Raw genomic sequence first — 15,493 nt, forward strand, 5'->3', positions numbered from 1 at the left:
TCCACTTCCATGTTAGCATGTCTATTGGCATTGTACTCTTTTCAGACTTTTTTTTTAATTTTTTTTCCTTTTTGTCTTAAGAATTTTTTGAGTGCAGTCCTTTCTCATTTTACATGCCTATCCCCATTTCCACTCCCTCCCCTCCTCCCATCCCCCCTCTCTCCACCCCCTTCCTGTACACTGCTCAGTGAGGGTAAGGCTTTCCACAAGGAGTCAAGGAAGTCTGACACTTCAAGGCAAGGCCAAGGTGCTCCCCCCTGTATCTAGGCTGAGTGATGTATCCCTCCAAAGAGAATAGTCTCCAAGACACCAGTTCAAGCACTACAGATAAGTCCTGGTCCCACTGCCAGTGGCCCCACAGCCTGCCCACGCCACACAGCTGTCCCCCACATTCAATGGGCCTAGTTTTGTCCTATGCTGGTTTCCCCACTGTCAGTCCAGAATCAGTAAGCCCTTATTAGCTCAGGTCAGCTGTTTCTGTGGGTATCACCATCATGATCTTGACCCCTTTGTTCCTCCATCTGTTGGGTTGGACTCTGGTAGCGGCTTAGTGCTTCACTGTGGATCTCTGTATCTGCTTCCATAAGTTGCTGGATGAAGGTTCTACGATGAAACTTAAGGTAGCTATCAATCTCATTATAGGGAAAGGCCAGTTTAGGTGTCCTCTCTTCTGTTGCTTAGAGTCTTAGCTGGGGTCAGCCTTGTGGATTTCTGCAAATTTCCCTAGTGCCATGTTTCTCTCTAGCCCTTTAATGACTCCCTCAATCAAGATATTTTTTCCTTTCTCTCCCTCTGCCCTTCCCCCTTCTTGAGCATCCCATTTCCTCCCGTTCTCCTCTCCCTTCCTTCCTCCTCTCCCTCCTCCTCCCCCCATTTCTAATTTTCTCAGGAGATCTTGTCTGTTTCCCCTTCCCTGGGGATTCCAATATGTCTCTTTCAGGGTTCTCCTTGTTACCTAGCTTCTCTGGGACCCACTTAGGAGTGAGTACATACCATGTTTATCTATCTGGGTCTGGGTTACCTCACTCAGGATGGTTTTCTTTTGTAGATCCATCCAAATACAGAGTCTTTCCTCTTTTCTGTCTTTCCTTCTTTGTTGCTGTTTGTTTTTTGAGATGTGGTTTCTTTGTGTAGCTCTGGCTCTCCTGGAACTAGCTCTCTTTCTTCCAGACTGGTCTCAAACTCATAGAAATCTGCCTATCTCTGCCTCCAAAGACATGCACAACCACACCTGACTCAGATTCTTTCTTCTTATCTCAACTTCCAACTTAATTAGATACAACCAGGTACTCCACCTGGAAGATTACCTGAATTTCAGATAATAGTTCATTTCTGATACATTTTATGGCATTTCAGTAACTGCATTCCTTTGCATGCTCATCCCTGTCCCTTCTTGATAATTTACATTAATTTAAACTTTTGGGGAAAAAAACCCGAGACTTAAAATGATTGAAGAGGTTTGAGTCACAGTGTTTCAAAATGAATACTCTCCAGAAATCATCTGATAGAGTCTGCAGGGAAAGAGGAAGTCCTGGTGGCTTTGTAGAAGACAGTCCTCAAACCCAGCAGCTGGCAGTGGGAGGCAGGCAGCAGCCTCCGCAGAAAGAAAATAACTGTTAATGTCCTTCCAGCTGGACACAACTCTCAAGCCTAAGACTATGCAGAGATGCATAACAAGGCCACTGTCTTGTTTCTGTTGGCCAAACACTGGCACATGGTATCACTATCAGTGGAATGAACTTTCCAGGGATTTATGTAGCAATAAACTGTAAGAGTTGACATCTTGTGGCGGAAAAAAAGATATTGACCGCTACATTAGCCCATATTTGTGGCCCATTATTCAGGAAGGCCACTCTGGTCCAAAGATCCCTGAACTCTGTAACAAATCGGAACTTGGTTGTTCTCCTGTGGTCACAGTGAACAATATCTTCTGACAAGGTCCAGATGGATACCCACCATCCAGGGAACAGGTTCTGTGATGTTTTGAATGAGAATTGCCCTATGGACTCATAGATGTCAATGTTTGTGCTCAAGTGCTAGAGTGTTTGGGAAAGAGTAGGGAGTATGGTTTTGTTGGAGGAGGTGTCGCACTGGGGGGTGGGTTTTAAGGTTTGAAAACTCCATGCCAGGCCTAGTCTCTTGCTCTCTGCTTCCAACTTTCTAGTCAGCTACTGCCCCGCTGACCTGCAAGCAAACTCTGGTGAAATGTTTTCTTTTCTTCATTCTTGGTCACTGTGTCTCTTCACAACAATAAAACAGTAACTAAGACAGTTACCCGGTGATACTAATTAAATAAGACAGGTTAAAGCTCATATGTCTTATTCTTAGGCCTGCATTTCTCACAGTGTAGTTTTCTTTAGATTGAGGCATCATGGCTGCGATTCCTGGGTAACATAACCCACAAGGGACTGTTTTTAACACATTGTTATTCTTGCCTGTTGACAGATCACGACAGAATCTTTGAGAAGAGCACCATTCCAGGTTAGGCTAACTAATGAAAGAAGAGAATGCATTTTGCTTGGGCTAGAGGTTTGGGCCTTTAGGTTTTGTTTCAGTTTTTCTGGGCTAAGGTATTGCTATGTAGCCCAGGCCGGCCTCAAGTTTGCAGTAATTCTTCTTCCTCAGCCTCTTAAATTCTGGGATTACAAGTGTGTGTCAACATGCCTGCTTCTTGGAAAATGGGTTTTAAAATACCCTCTATTTTTGTTCCTGTTCATGAGAGCTGGACCCTAAAACAGACTGGCAGGCAAAGAGAAAGTGATTAGGATCTTTGGAAGAAGGCTACAGGATGAAGTCACTGGCACCCCCACACTGTTTTCCAATGGTGGGGTGGGAGATAAAGAAAGAAGTTAAGTTTATTAAGCAGCAAATGCAAACTAGGAGCTTCGTTTATTCCATTAAATCATGGTTTCAGGCTATGAGATTGGGGTTAATGGTTTCATCTTGAAGATAGCCTGTGAGCTGAGGACTGAAGAGTGACCCACCGGAGAGATGAAGGTGACTGCTGAAGGTTATCAAGGAAGCCCCGGACCCACCCAAAACAGAATTATCTCGATCCAGCACGACTATTCGGTTGTCCTCAAGTCACCTGGGACTAGGTCATCCAAAGAGCTTGGAAACAAGGTGCATTCCAGGCCAGACCAGACCAGAAATTCTGGTCACTGGGGCCCAGGAATGTGCACTTCAGCAACTAACCCAAACATTGGTGAGGAAGCTGGCCCAGAGAGAAACTTAGGAAGCACATCTTCCTCAGGAGCCTCCAGCAGCTGCTCATAAGTGGATCTCTTTAATAAATAAAGCTTGAGAGGCCGGGGTGCACAGAAGCTCCTTCTCTTCTGTGTATGACCCTTGATTCCCCCACTCCCAGTGACTAGAGCTGTACTTAAACACACAAAGAGAGCTCCCCACTAGGCCCTATTTGGGGGGTGGAGAAATACTTTCTCTAGAGGTGGCAGTTCTGCTCAGAGCTAAGATATGAAAAAATTGAACAAGAGTATTGGGACAAATTTGAGCTAATAGAATCTCAGCCTGGACAATGAAACTGCTACTCAAATTGTGTGTGAGGGGGCTGGGAGGGTGAGATAGGTGTACTATAATTCTCCTAGTATCTTCCTGAATACCTAGGTGCCAACTGCAGTTTCATATGGATGACAGAGAGCGCCATCTAGTGGAGTATGACATCCCTCCTGGGTGCTGATGTCCTATTTCTGAGCTCCTTAGCTGGGTCTTCAAAGTGGAAAGAAACATATAAAAACAAATACAAGATAGGGGTTTTGGAGCAGCCTACCTGCAGGAAGTTTGCCTGCTGGATGGGTAGAGGAGCTGAGGCAGGTGTGGGAGGGGCCCAGAGTTTTGCCCTCGTATGGAGGGCCTAGAGAGTAATGGTATCTGGTCTTTTCATCCTCTTTGTGAATTTGTAGCCTGTGTTTCAGAGTTCCTCTGAGGTTGCAGGGGGGGCAGGGAGTAGGAGAGTTCGGGGGCAGAGTGGGATCGATGGGATGGGGGTATTGCAGCAGCCTACCTGCAGGAAACTTGCCTGCTGGCTGGCTGGAGAAGCCTCTGAATGTGAGAGACAGTTGTATAGTTGTATGTCTGGGGCAGACTGCAGTGGCACCAGGATTTATCTCTACTGCTTATACTGTCTTTTTGGGAACCCATTTTCTGTGGATGGATAGCTTTCTCAGCCTAGATATAGTAAGGAGGGCCTTGGACCTTCCCCAAAGTAATGTGCCTTACCCTCTCTGAGGAGTGGATGGGCATGGGGTGTGAATAGATGGAAGGAATGGCAAGGGAGGGAGAGAGAACTGGGATTGATATGTAAAATTGGTATGGTCTGTTTACTTTTGAAAAAAAGAAAAGAAAAATAAGAAAAAAAGGAGAAAAATGTATAAACACCTTCTTTAAATATATTTGTGGCTATCATTTTTACACACCCCATGTATTTATGCAGCAACATGTCAGGTGTGTGTTAAGCATTGTTTACTAGTAGAAGGGCCACATAAAAATAAGAGCACAGAGTATCAAATCTGCTTCCACCACTGTATTTGTTACTTTTTTTATTTCTGTAACAAAATACCCAACAAAAGGAAGGAAGGAAGGAAGGAAGGAAGGAAGGAAGGAAGGAAGGAAGGAAGGAAGGAAGGAAGGAAGGAAGGAAGGAAGGAAGGAAGGAAGGAAGGAAGGAAGGAAGGGTTTCTTTTGGCCAGCAGATCCAGAGAGCAGTCCATAGTAGTGAAGAGACCATGCAAACTGGAGCTGGAAGGCAGCTGATCACATGGTATCTATAATCAAGAATGAGAGCTTGATGAATGTTGGTGCTCAAATAACCTTTTTTAAAGAACCCACATGATGTCCACTATTAGGGTGGTTCATCCACTTCAGTTATCCCAATCTAGAAATTTCTCCATAAATACGCCAAGAAAAAAGGCTCCTAAATGATTCTAGAGGCTGACAAGTTGAAAATCAATATAAACCATCACAAGCCTTTATGCCTATTGCTTTTTCCTTAATGTCTCAAGATGAGGCTAGTTATATATGACCTTCTGGGAAAATTTATGCAGATGAGGTGACTACATGAGCATGCTTCTTTACACTGCAATATATTCTCCTGTTTTCATAAAATGTAGCCCCTATTTGAGTAATAAGAGAATACACACCCCTTCTTCACCTCTCTTGTAAGTCCCTTCATGGTCTTCCCTCTTTTCGCTGAGTAGTCATGTTGGCAGCTTCCCAGATCCCCCAGGGGCACCTGAGAGCACAGAAATCCCATTAAACCTGGACCTCCTTTAGTTCGGCTTGTTATGATTTGGCTTGATTGGGATTTTTTGCATCGGTGGAGAGCTCGCATTAGGAAATATTCCTAATATTTGGAGGTCCCACCAAGATAGGATGGCCTTGCCACACGTCGAAAGCACCATAGTCCACAATCTGAGCTGTCCATGCCAGGCTAAAACCTGCTCCCAGACTACAGCAGCTGTGTCTTGGTGAGTCCCTTTTTCTTGTCTATGCTATAGGGTTTTGGGGGACCTATTCATATTTACTTTTGTCGATTATTAGACTCTTGTGGAAGATGCAGCCCGCTCCAAGAGTCTCAGCTGCTAGGCCAGGCCTACCTGAGGTGAATTTTATTTGTTTTAGGGATGCTTAGCATTCAATTTTCAAGATCCCGCTTAGGCCTAAGAGCTACTTTGGCAGACACGCTGTAATAGACTTAGGCCATGCAGTTGGGCATAGACTTTAAAATGGGCACTTGCAGTTCAAAGGCAGATCTGCTGCTGCCCTTGGGATGCCTCTTAAAGCTTACCATCCTCTGGGACCTAGAAAATTTTTGTCACCATAGGGACAAATGGGCAGCGCTTACATATGTCCATGTTTTTGGGGGCTCTGCACTCTTGCCCTTCCCTCAGTAGCCAGTGTCTTGCAGCACCAGTCTTGGTCGCTAGGACTGCGACGCCTTCAAATTCCCAGGACCTCCACAATTCTAGCTGGACCATGCAGCCAGCGGCACTGGCCCCTCACCCACTCCCTCAAACCCACACTACCCACCCCCTCCTGTGGAGCAACATTCTCCGAGGCCCTCTCTTTCCCTGTCCTTGCCTACCCCCTCCTTTCTAATCTGGAAGTTCAAGGTCAACTTCCACCTTCCCACCTTCCCCTCCCCCTTCTACCACATCTCCCCACCCTTTGTACTCCCTCTATACACTGGGCTAGCCCCTTCCAACCCTCCCCAGTCTCCTCCCATACCAGATCCCACCATAGCTCCGCCCTTCTCTGCCATCTCCGGGAGGTGGTGGGAGTCACTGGCATTATGAAAGTCCATGTTCCCTTTTCTCTTCCAGATCTCTCTCAGATAGAAAAGTGCCTAGGTTCCTTTTCTACTAATCCTTCTGCTTGTAGTAAAGAGTTTCATTACAGAGGTGAAACATTATAGTTCGTTGCCTCATTCAGAGTATGGGAATGGCTTCAGAAAAAAAAAAGTAGTTAATTTTAAAAATCCAGCCATTCAAGCTCAGGCCTTAGCAACTGCCCTAAGGCTACAGGAAGGAGGACAAGGGAAGCCAACCACAAGGCTCTACCCTGATGGAGCCCAGCCTAAGTCAACCTCACAGGCAAGCTGTTCCAAGTGTGGCCAAAATGGCCACATGGCACGATATTGCAATAAACCTCCTAAGAGGCCAAGTTCTATCTGCCCGCAACCTGGACACTGGAAATCACAATGCCCCCATGCAGGCTTGTCCTCTATACCATGCCATGGAGGTCCGGCCTTACCAACATGGGCAAGTGAAACTGTGCCAGCCTTCGAACTTCTCAGCCTTGCAGAGGATTGACACTGCCCAGACTTGGTATATCCTGTAACCCTACCTGAGCCTAGGGTAAAGCTGCAGGTAGCGCGTAAGTGCATTACTTTTATTTTGGACACGGGTGCTACCTATTCTGTTCTAACATCTCACTCGGGCCTCACATTCCCCTCACCAATTTCAGTTATGGGGTAGACAGGACCTGTTCCTCCCTAATTAAAACTTTGCCACTGTCCTACATTCTTGTAGGACAAGTTTTCTATCATTCTTTCTTAGTGATACCTGCTTGCCCTTTACTGGGTTGAGATATCCTTAGCTAACTTCTAGGTCTCTCGAACTTCAATGGACGGGACCTCACATGACACCTGCCTTCTCACCTCCCCCAAGGAACAGATGCCTGGCATCTCCGGGATGACAGTACACAGGATGCCTTTCCAGCCACACCTCTCGCTGAGCATGGACCCACCAACAGCTCTCCCCTTCCCCACATTATTTCATGCCCACAGGAAGTAGATGGACTTGAGTCTTTCTAAAGAGAGCCTAAATGTTAGTCACAATATCACCTCAGCTTCCTGTCACCCCTTATACAAACAGTCTGGAAGGTATGTCCCAGTCTCTGGCCTCCATCTTTGGAGGCCCCACCCCTGTGCCCACCAAACCTTGACCCCTCCCTGGAGGAGTGTCAGGGAGGCCAGCCAAGCCTTGGCCCCTCCCCCTGAGGAGGGACAAGGCAGCCTGCCAAACCTTGACCACTCCCTTAGTCTGTTTAAACTGCTCCCTGGAGAGTCCCTTCCTGGTCTTCCCTCTTTCCCCCAGGTGCTCATGTTGGCAGCTTCCTGGTTCCCCTCAGGGGCCACCCAAGAGCAGAGAAATACCATTAAACCTGGACCTCCTTTAATTCAGCTTGTTGTGATTTGACTTGATTGGGATTTTTGCGTTGGCAGAGAGCTCGCATTAGGAAATATTCCTAACATCTCTCTCTTCATCCACTTTGTATCTCTCATCTTTCTGTCCTAACCAATATCCTTCTTCTCCCACAACTAGTTATCCACCGTCTACAAAAGGTGCATTTCAAATTTTTTTGATTTCATAGTTTGAGAATTAGCCATCCATTCCCCTTGCTTGACTGTCAGTTTATAAAAAAATAATGCTGAATAGGTTGATAACTTTCCAGAAAGGTAATTGAGTCAAAGATGATGCTATGCACACTTGCTAACACACACACACACACACACACACACACACACACACACAATGTACTTCTGCATATATGTCTGCTCATGTATGCTTGTATGTATATGCCTACTGTTCAGATATTATAAATATTGATAAGGTCCACCCACCTTGTACATGTGTTAGTTGTGGGGCAAAATGAGATAGCCTATTAAAATATTCAGATCAGGGTTTGATTATCTACCAAATACTTTGTTAAGTATTAATGATTAATTTTATTCTTTTGCTTTGAGTTTATGATCAAATTAGTCACCTCAAGAGGTAAATACCATATTCTTCATAAGGTGAATTTTTAAAGTTTGTTTTCTTTTAGAAAACTGTGCCTGGGAAGATTTTTACTAATAATTTGTACTGTATACAAAATGTAATATAGTATATTGATATATTATATAAACTCTAAATTTACATTTTTTAAGATTTTGCTTTTATTTTATGTGTATGGGAGTTTTGCTTATATGTATATAGATGACATTAGATTCCCTGAAACTAGAGCTACAGTATCAAAATCCAGGTCCTTTGCAAGAGCAGAAATTATTATTTTTAATTGCTGAGTCATCTCTCCAGTCCCTAAATTCTAACTTTAAAAGACATCAATCATTTAGCTCTTCTATTTGATATATATTGTTTTCTACTGTTGCTGTTTTGTTTTTAAGACACAGTCTCACTGTATAGCCCTGACTAGCCTGGAAATATGTAGACCAGGCTGTCCTTGAACTCAGAAATCTGCTTTCCTTTGCCTCCCAAGTACTGGGTTTAAATGTGTGAGCCACCACACTTGGCTCAATACATATGTTATTTTCCGTTGGTTTGCTTTTGGTTTTTAGATTTTTAAGCATAGCCCTGGCTGTCCTGGAACTCACTCTGTAGACCAGATTGGCCTCAAATTTGGAGATCTGCCTTCCTCTGCCTCCAGAGTGCTAGGATTAAAGGCATGCACCACCACTGCCCAGTTCTCAAAATATATTCTTAAGCATGTTTTGATCAGTCTTGCTTTTAGTTCTGCCAGATACCCAGAGATTATCTCTGCAAACTTTTTTTCTTAAATACATTTTTTTTCATTTTCCATAACTTTCCATCTACCATAAAACCAACCACTTCCTGCTGAAAGCTTATCTGAGGAAAGTCCCTTTTTCTTGATCCAAGGTCCCAGATTTCTTTAGTTCTCCTGGTTCCTGTGACAAAAATAAGGGGGACGGGAGAGGAGGAGGAAGAGGAGTGGAAGGAGGAAGAGGAGGAAGAAGATATAAAAGTGTGAAGTAGTGCCAAATGTTGGTTTGCAAAAACACGTTGAAGATTCCTTACTCTTAAGAATGAGAAATAAAATATTAAGCAAGAAACATATACTAAAAAAAAAAATGAGAGCTGACTGTCTTATTCTTCTTTTGCTCTCCCATTTCCGAATATTTTCTCTGATTCTGGATATAAGTAGTCTTTTTCACTGTTATATGTGTGCTTATGTTCTAGATGTAGCCTTTTCTCTTAGCTTCATCCTAAATGCAGTGTTGAGGGGCATCGTGTCAAGGTTTGTATGCACAAAAATACGAAGCAATTTCATCCAAGAAGGTGATAAGCAAGCTTTGCATCCTTTGAGGTGGTGCTGGCATCCATGCTTGTGCCAAGTTTAATCTCAATGAAGCTGATTTGGTTCTTTAGAATTGTGTTTAGCAGATTGAGGTTTTTCCACATTGTTAGAATTTGAGGGAGCTTCTTACTCATACCTCCCTCTAGATGAACACTTCATGCTGGGGACAAGTAAAGAGTATTCTTTGAAAGCTCTTCTTGATCACGGGAATAGGAGCTCTAGTTTGGGTGCAGAGCTGACACTCCAATGAGTCCAGGTCAATCAATCTCCTGACCGAGAAACCACCCCTAGAAGCTGTGTTCACCTAAAACCATGCCAACGGGATAGAATAATTAATTATTTGGAGTAGAAGCCTGACTCATTTATTGAGGTTCTCACTATTGAATTTTTCTTGCTCCAAGACAAGACAAAAAGGAGGCCTGACTTCTTAATCGGTTTGAAGAGAAAATAAGAAGAAGGACTTGTAAGAAATTAAATATGAGTCTTTTCTATCAAATACTACAAAGCTTGTCTTTAGGACAATGTACTTACTTATCTTCCTCACCTTGTAAGACTATAATGCAAATTTTTAATTCCCACCCCGCCCCCACTGCGCCAGTAACACTTTTGTTTACACAAAGGCAGCCTGCTGCATTCCAAGATTCCTAGATTCCTGGAGCAGTGACCCTTTTCCCCACCTGGGAGTGGTGACCCCTTTCCCCTCCCTCCTACATTTTCTGTGCGTTAATTCTCCCCAGACTTTCCTATCCAATAGGACTGTGAGGTCAGACGCCAGCCAATGAGGAAAAGCCAGATCTCCCCACCCCCCCCCAGAGTTAAAGTAAAACCAAGTGTTCCTCCTCACAGCCCACAAATCACAATCCCTGAGAACCTAGACCACAAAGAGGACCCTAAGAGAGACATACATGGATCTAATCTACATGGGTAGTAGAAAAAGACATGATCTCCTGAGTAAATTGGAAGCATGGGGACCTTGAGGGAGGGTTGAAGGGGAGGGGAGAGGCAAGGAGGGGAGCAGAGAAAAATGTAGAGATCAATAAAAGTCAATTTTAAAAAAAGAATGAAGTTTTGCCTTGGCCAGAAAAAAAAAGTTAGTATTCTTTAAATTTGAAAGACCACTTGGAAATGTCATCTTGCGAATCTCCAATCTGTCCACTCGATTGAGATGACCCACAACTCAGTCATGCGTGGAAAAGGAGAAATGCAAGCTTTCCATGCAGAGCGAAGGCTCCAGCTTCTCAGGCTTATTTAGGGCAGCAGAAGCAGAAACAAGGCACTCTCCTTCTGGGAAGGCTGGCCCAGGAGAGTTGCAGCCAGGGGATTGTTGAGAAAACATTGAGAGGACCATTTCCCTATTGCCACCCACGGAACAAGACACTCCACCTCTTATGAGAAGCATAATACAGAGGAGGGGACAATCAGGGAGAAGTACCCATCCTTCCTCATGGGCATTGGTGTTGAAATAAAGAGAAAACTCCCTCTGAATCACATTTCCTAATACATTTACAACCAAGTTGTTGCGGTGGGATAAGACATTTTTGTGCATTCCGTGCTATCTAGCAGTATCCCTCCCTCCCCAAATTTTGACAACTCAGACAATATCAAACGTCACCTCGGGAATACACCAAAACTTCTGACATCTGCCAACAACTGGATAGGCACAGGGTAAGGAGGGAATGAGAAAAACTGAGCTCTGAATTGTTCTCATCTTCCATGCTTTGAGGATGAGCCTAGAAAGGAGGCTAAAGAGAAGGGATTGGAAGCTGGAGGAATCCCAGGAGAACAGAAGCTAAGAGAGTAAGGGATACACACAGGCAGACACTGACAATGAAGATGTGAGCGGTAGCATGTTCATTTTATCTAGAGAAATGGAAGTTACTGGTGACCCAAAATAAGGTCTCTTCATAGAAAGGGGAAATTAAAGTCCAGCTGGAGAATGAGTAGGAGGCGTGGAAACTGAGACTGGGTGTTAGTGGGTTCCTTGGGATTTAAAAAAGTCCTCGGAGAACAGCATCAGAATTTAGAAGCAGATTCCCAAACCTAAAGTCACAATCTGCCTCAAGTTTCACACAAGCCTGAAGTTCCCAAGTGATTCTGAAACATATTAGATGTTGGAAAACTCAACTAATGGGCAATTTTGAAAATCTGTTTAGTTTAGGGGAGGAAAGAAGCTGCCCTTACCCAATGGGTTTGCTACACGTGAGTGCCTTAAATGTGCCGCTCTCCGCAAATTTAAAAGGCTCACATACGGCTGAACATGTTGGCTCTGTAAAAGGGAAAATGTGTGATTTATGAACTCAGACATCAGAACTCAGATTGCCTTTCTATGTTTGAGATGCTGGCTAGATGTATTTTTTTTATAATTTTATTAAAGTCTCAAAGATACTCATTAGTTGATACTTTTATTTTGACAATAAATGCCTACAAAAAAAATGCGAACACAGTTGAAATTATGACCGCCACAGTGGCGTCTCCTCCTGGTGAGTGCAAAGTCAATAAGCACAAGAAGAAGATAAAAGAGTAGAGAAAGGGGAAGAGAGTACTGGCATCATTCCCTGATAATGGAAGCATCAGGATTTTATTCAGGGAGCATATAATATTCATATAAGAAAGCACACGGGGGCCAGCACCTTCCTGGACATGCTCAGTTTAAGATGTGCATTGCAAAGCATGCTCGATTTAAGGTCATAGTTGAAGAAGGAATAAGGGTAGGTGTATTAGTGGGTGTGCTTGGCTTAAGATATAAAGAAATACATAGAAGAGAAGTATTGAAAGCATTGGCACAGGAGACCACTTCCTAGATATAATCCCAGCAGCACACACACTGAGAAAAAAACAATTAATAAATGGGATCTCCTGAAACTGAAAAGTTTCTGTAAAGCAAAGGACAAGACAAAATGACAGCCAACAAAATGGGAAAAGATCTTCACCAACCCCACATGGGACAGAGGGCTGATCTCCAAAATATACACAGAACTCAAGAAATTGGTCATCAAAAGAACAAATAATCCAATAAAAAATGGGGTACAGACCTAAAAAGAGAACTCTCAACAGAGGAATCTTAAATGACTGAAAGACACTTAAGGAAATGTTCAACATCCTTAGTCATCAGAGAAATGCAAATCAAAACAACTCTGAGATTCCATCTTACACCTGTAAGAATGGCCAAAATCAAAAACACTGATAACAACTTATGCTAGAGAGGTTGTTGGGAAAAGGGAACACTTCTGCATTGCTGGTAGGAATGCAAGCTGGTACAACTCCTTTGGATGTCAGTGTGGCGATTTCTCAAAAAATTAGGAAACAACCTTCCTCAAGACATAGCAATACCACTTTTGGGTATATATCCAAAGGATGCTCAATCATCCCACAAGGACATGTGCTCAACTATGTTCATAGCAGCTTTGTTTGTCATAGCCAGAACCTGGAAACAACCTAAATGCTCTTCTACCAAAGAATGAATAAGGAAAATGTGGTACATTTACACAATAGAGTACTACACAGCAGAAAAAAATAATGACATCTTAAAATTTGCAGGCAAACAGATGGATCTAAAAAACATCATGTTGAGTGAGGTAACCCAGACCCAGAAAGACAAATATCATATGTACTCACTCATAAGTGGCTTTTAGACATAAAGCAAAGAAAACCAGCCTATAATTCACAATCCCAGAGAACCTAGACAACAATGAGAACCCTAAGAGAGACATACATGGATCTAATCTACATGGAAAGTAGAAAAAGACAAGATCTCCTGAATAAATTGGGAGCATGAGGACCTTGAGGGAGGGCAGAAGTGGGGTGAGAGGAAGGGAGGGGAACAGAGAAAATGTAGAGCTCAATAAAATAAAAAGATATGGAGAAATAAAACCATAGAGTACACATTCAAAAAGTTAAAAGATGAAAGACAAGAACACTTTGGGGCATGATTAGCTGCATTATAAAGACAATAGACATAAATACCACTGGGCGTGTTCACCATCCTTCCCCCCACCAAAAAAAACAAAAGATTTTAGGAGAAAGCAAATGGACACACACACCCTGAAAGTACATGAATTTGCCCCTATAAGGGTTCCTCCCTTACCTAGCCACTAACATCTCTTTGGCATTCATGAAAATAGAATATTGAGCCTGACATCGTGCCACAAAGCCTTGTAATTCTAGCATTTGGCAAACAAAGGCTAGAGGATCACAAGTTCCATACCAAGCAAGATCCTGTTTCATAGAGGGAAGGGTGGGGGGGAAGAGGAGGGTGGTCATTATAGCTTATTGTGCATTCTAAATGTGTATTTTATTTTAAGTGTATGGGTGTTTTGCTTGCTTGTATGTATGTATGTGCACCATCGCCCCCGTTTCTGGTACATCCAGTCTGAATTCATTATTTTATCTACTGTTCCATACAACAGTGGGAATGCAGCTGACCCGTGTTGATCTCCATTTGTGCTTTTCAATCTTTTTTAAACCCAGGTAGGCACACAAGTGGCAAAGAACTTTGTCCCACCAATAACAAAGGTTGCAGCCACAGGGAGTTTTAGGATGTAGATAAAGCTGCAACATTCAAGCAAGGGGTATTTCTTTATTGTGAGAATCCCAGTAAACCTCAGCCATAATTTCCCCATTTTGTTCTTTTTTGTAGTAATTCTTTTTTCTTTTTTTTATTTTCGAGAGAGCCTTTCTCTGTATAGCCCTGGCTGTCCTAAAACTCACTCTATAGACCAGGCTGGCCTCGAACTCACAAAGATCACCTGCCTCTGTCTCCCAAATTCTGGGATTAAAGGCATGCACCACCACCCGGCTTACAGTAATTCTTAAATTTATCTGCACCTTGAATTACCCAGACAGCTAAAAAAAAAAAAAAAAAAAAAAAAAGAAACCAACAAAGCATGTCTGCATCCCGTGCACTATGCGAGCTCCCATTTAGTTGGCTCAAACGACTTTCTGCTTTGGCTTTCTAAGTGTGAGGTGGACTCCTATCAGCAGGCAAAGAGGAGAAAGTCTTTTTGCAAAAGGTTTCAAACGTAAACAGTCATCAGAATCACCCAGGAGGCCTAAGGATGGCACTCAATGGAAAAGCTCAAGGCCCTGGTTTTGACCCTCCACGCTAGAATAAAAGCATCACCTGTTAAAATTCAGATTTCTGTTTGCGGTGGAAGGAATCTAAAGATGGAACCCAGGTATTTGCACCTCTAATGAACTCGGGCTAGACCAATCGTTCTCAACCTGTGGGCGGCGACCCATCCGTGTGAGGAACTGTACTAAAGGGTCACAGCTCTAGGGCGGTTGAGAGCCACTGGCCAGAGGATGCTTTTAGTACTACAGTTTACTTTGTCTAGTGGTTCTTAGAGTTCCCTGGTGAGGAAATCCTCCGTGGGCACATTCCTAGGTCCTGCTGTCGTGTCCATGGACTAATATCTCTGAATGTGACTTTTATTGTCTATATTTTAAATAATTAAAAAAAAAGCCCTACCCAGATGATCTTGATCGAAGCGGCCAGAGAAGACAGAGCTGCAGCTGGTTAAGATCTCCCAAATATTGGGTGGGGAGCGCCATCTGGTGGCAGAATGATTATTAGTTCTTTCTCAGTTGTCAGGGTTTTCTAGTCATTTCTGACCAGGGTACGTTGCAGCACTTCCGGAATTATAAACTTGAAAAGAATTATTAACTTGAAAAGGAGAACTAGACTTAAAGAGGAAAGAAAAACATGTCGAAAGAAGGGAAACGGGGATCCTGGAACCTGTGAGATCTTAAACAAAGGAAAAGCTTGAAGAGAATGAAAACTGGGAGAAACGTTCCCATCACAAATCGCCGTTTTCATACCATGTCCACACCATGTCCGGGGTCTCTCTTTTCTTTTTAATTTATTTATCCATTAAGGATTTCT

The sequence above is a fragment of the Microtus ochrogaster genome, chromosome X (assembly GCF_000317375.1).
Source record: "Microtus ochrogaster isolate Prairie Vole_2 chromosome X, MicOch1.0, whole genome shotgun sequence".
Classification (NCBI taxonomy): domain Eukaryota; kingdom Metazoa; phylum Chordata; class Mammalia; order Rodentia; family Cricetidae; genus Microtus; species Microtus ochrogaster.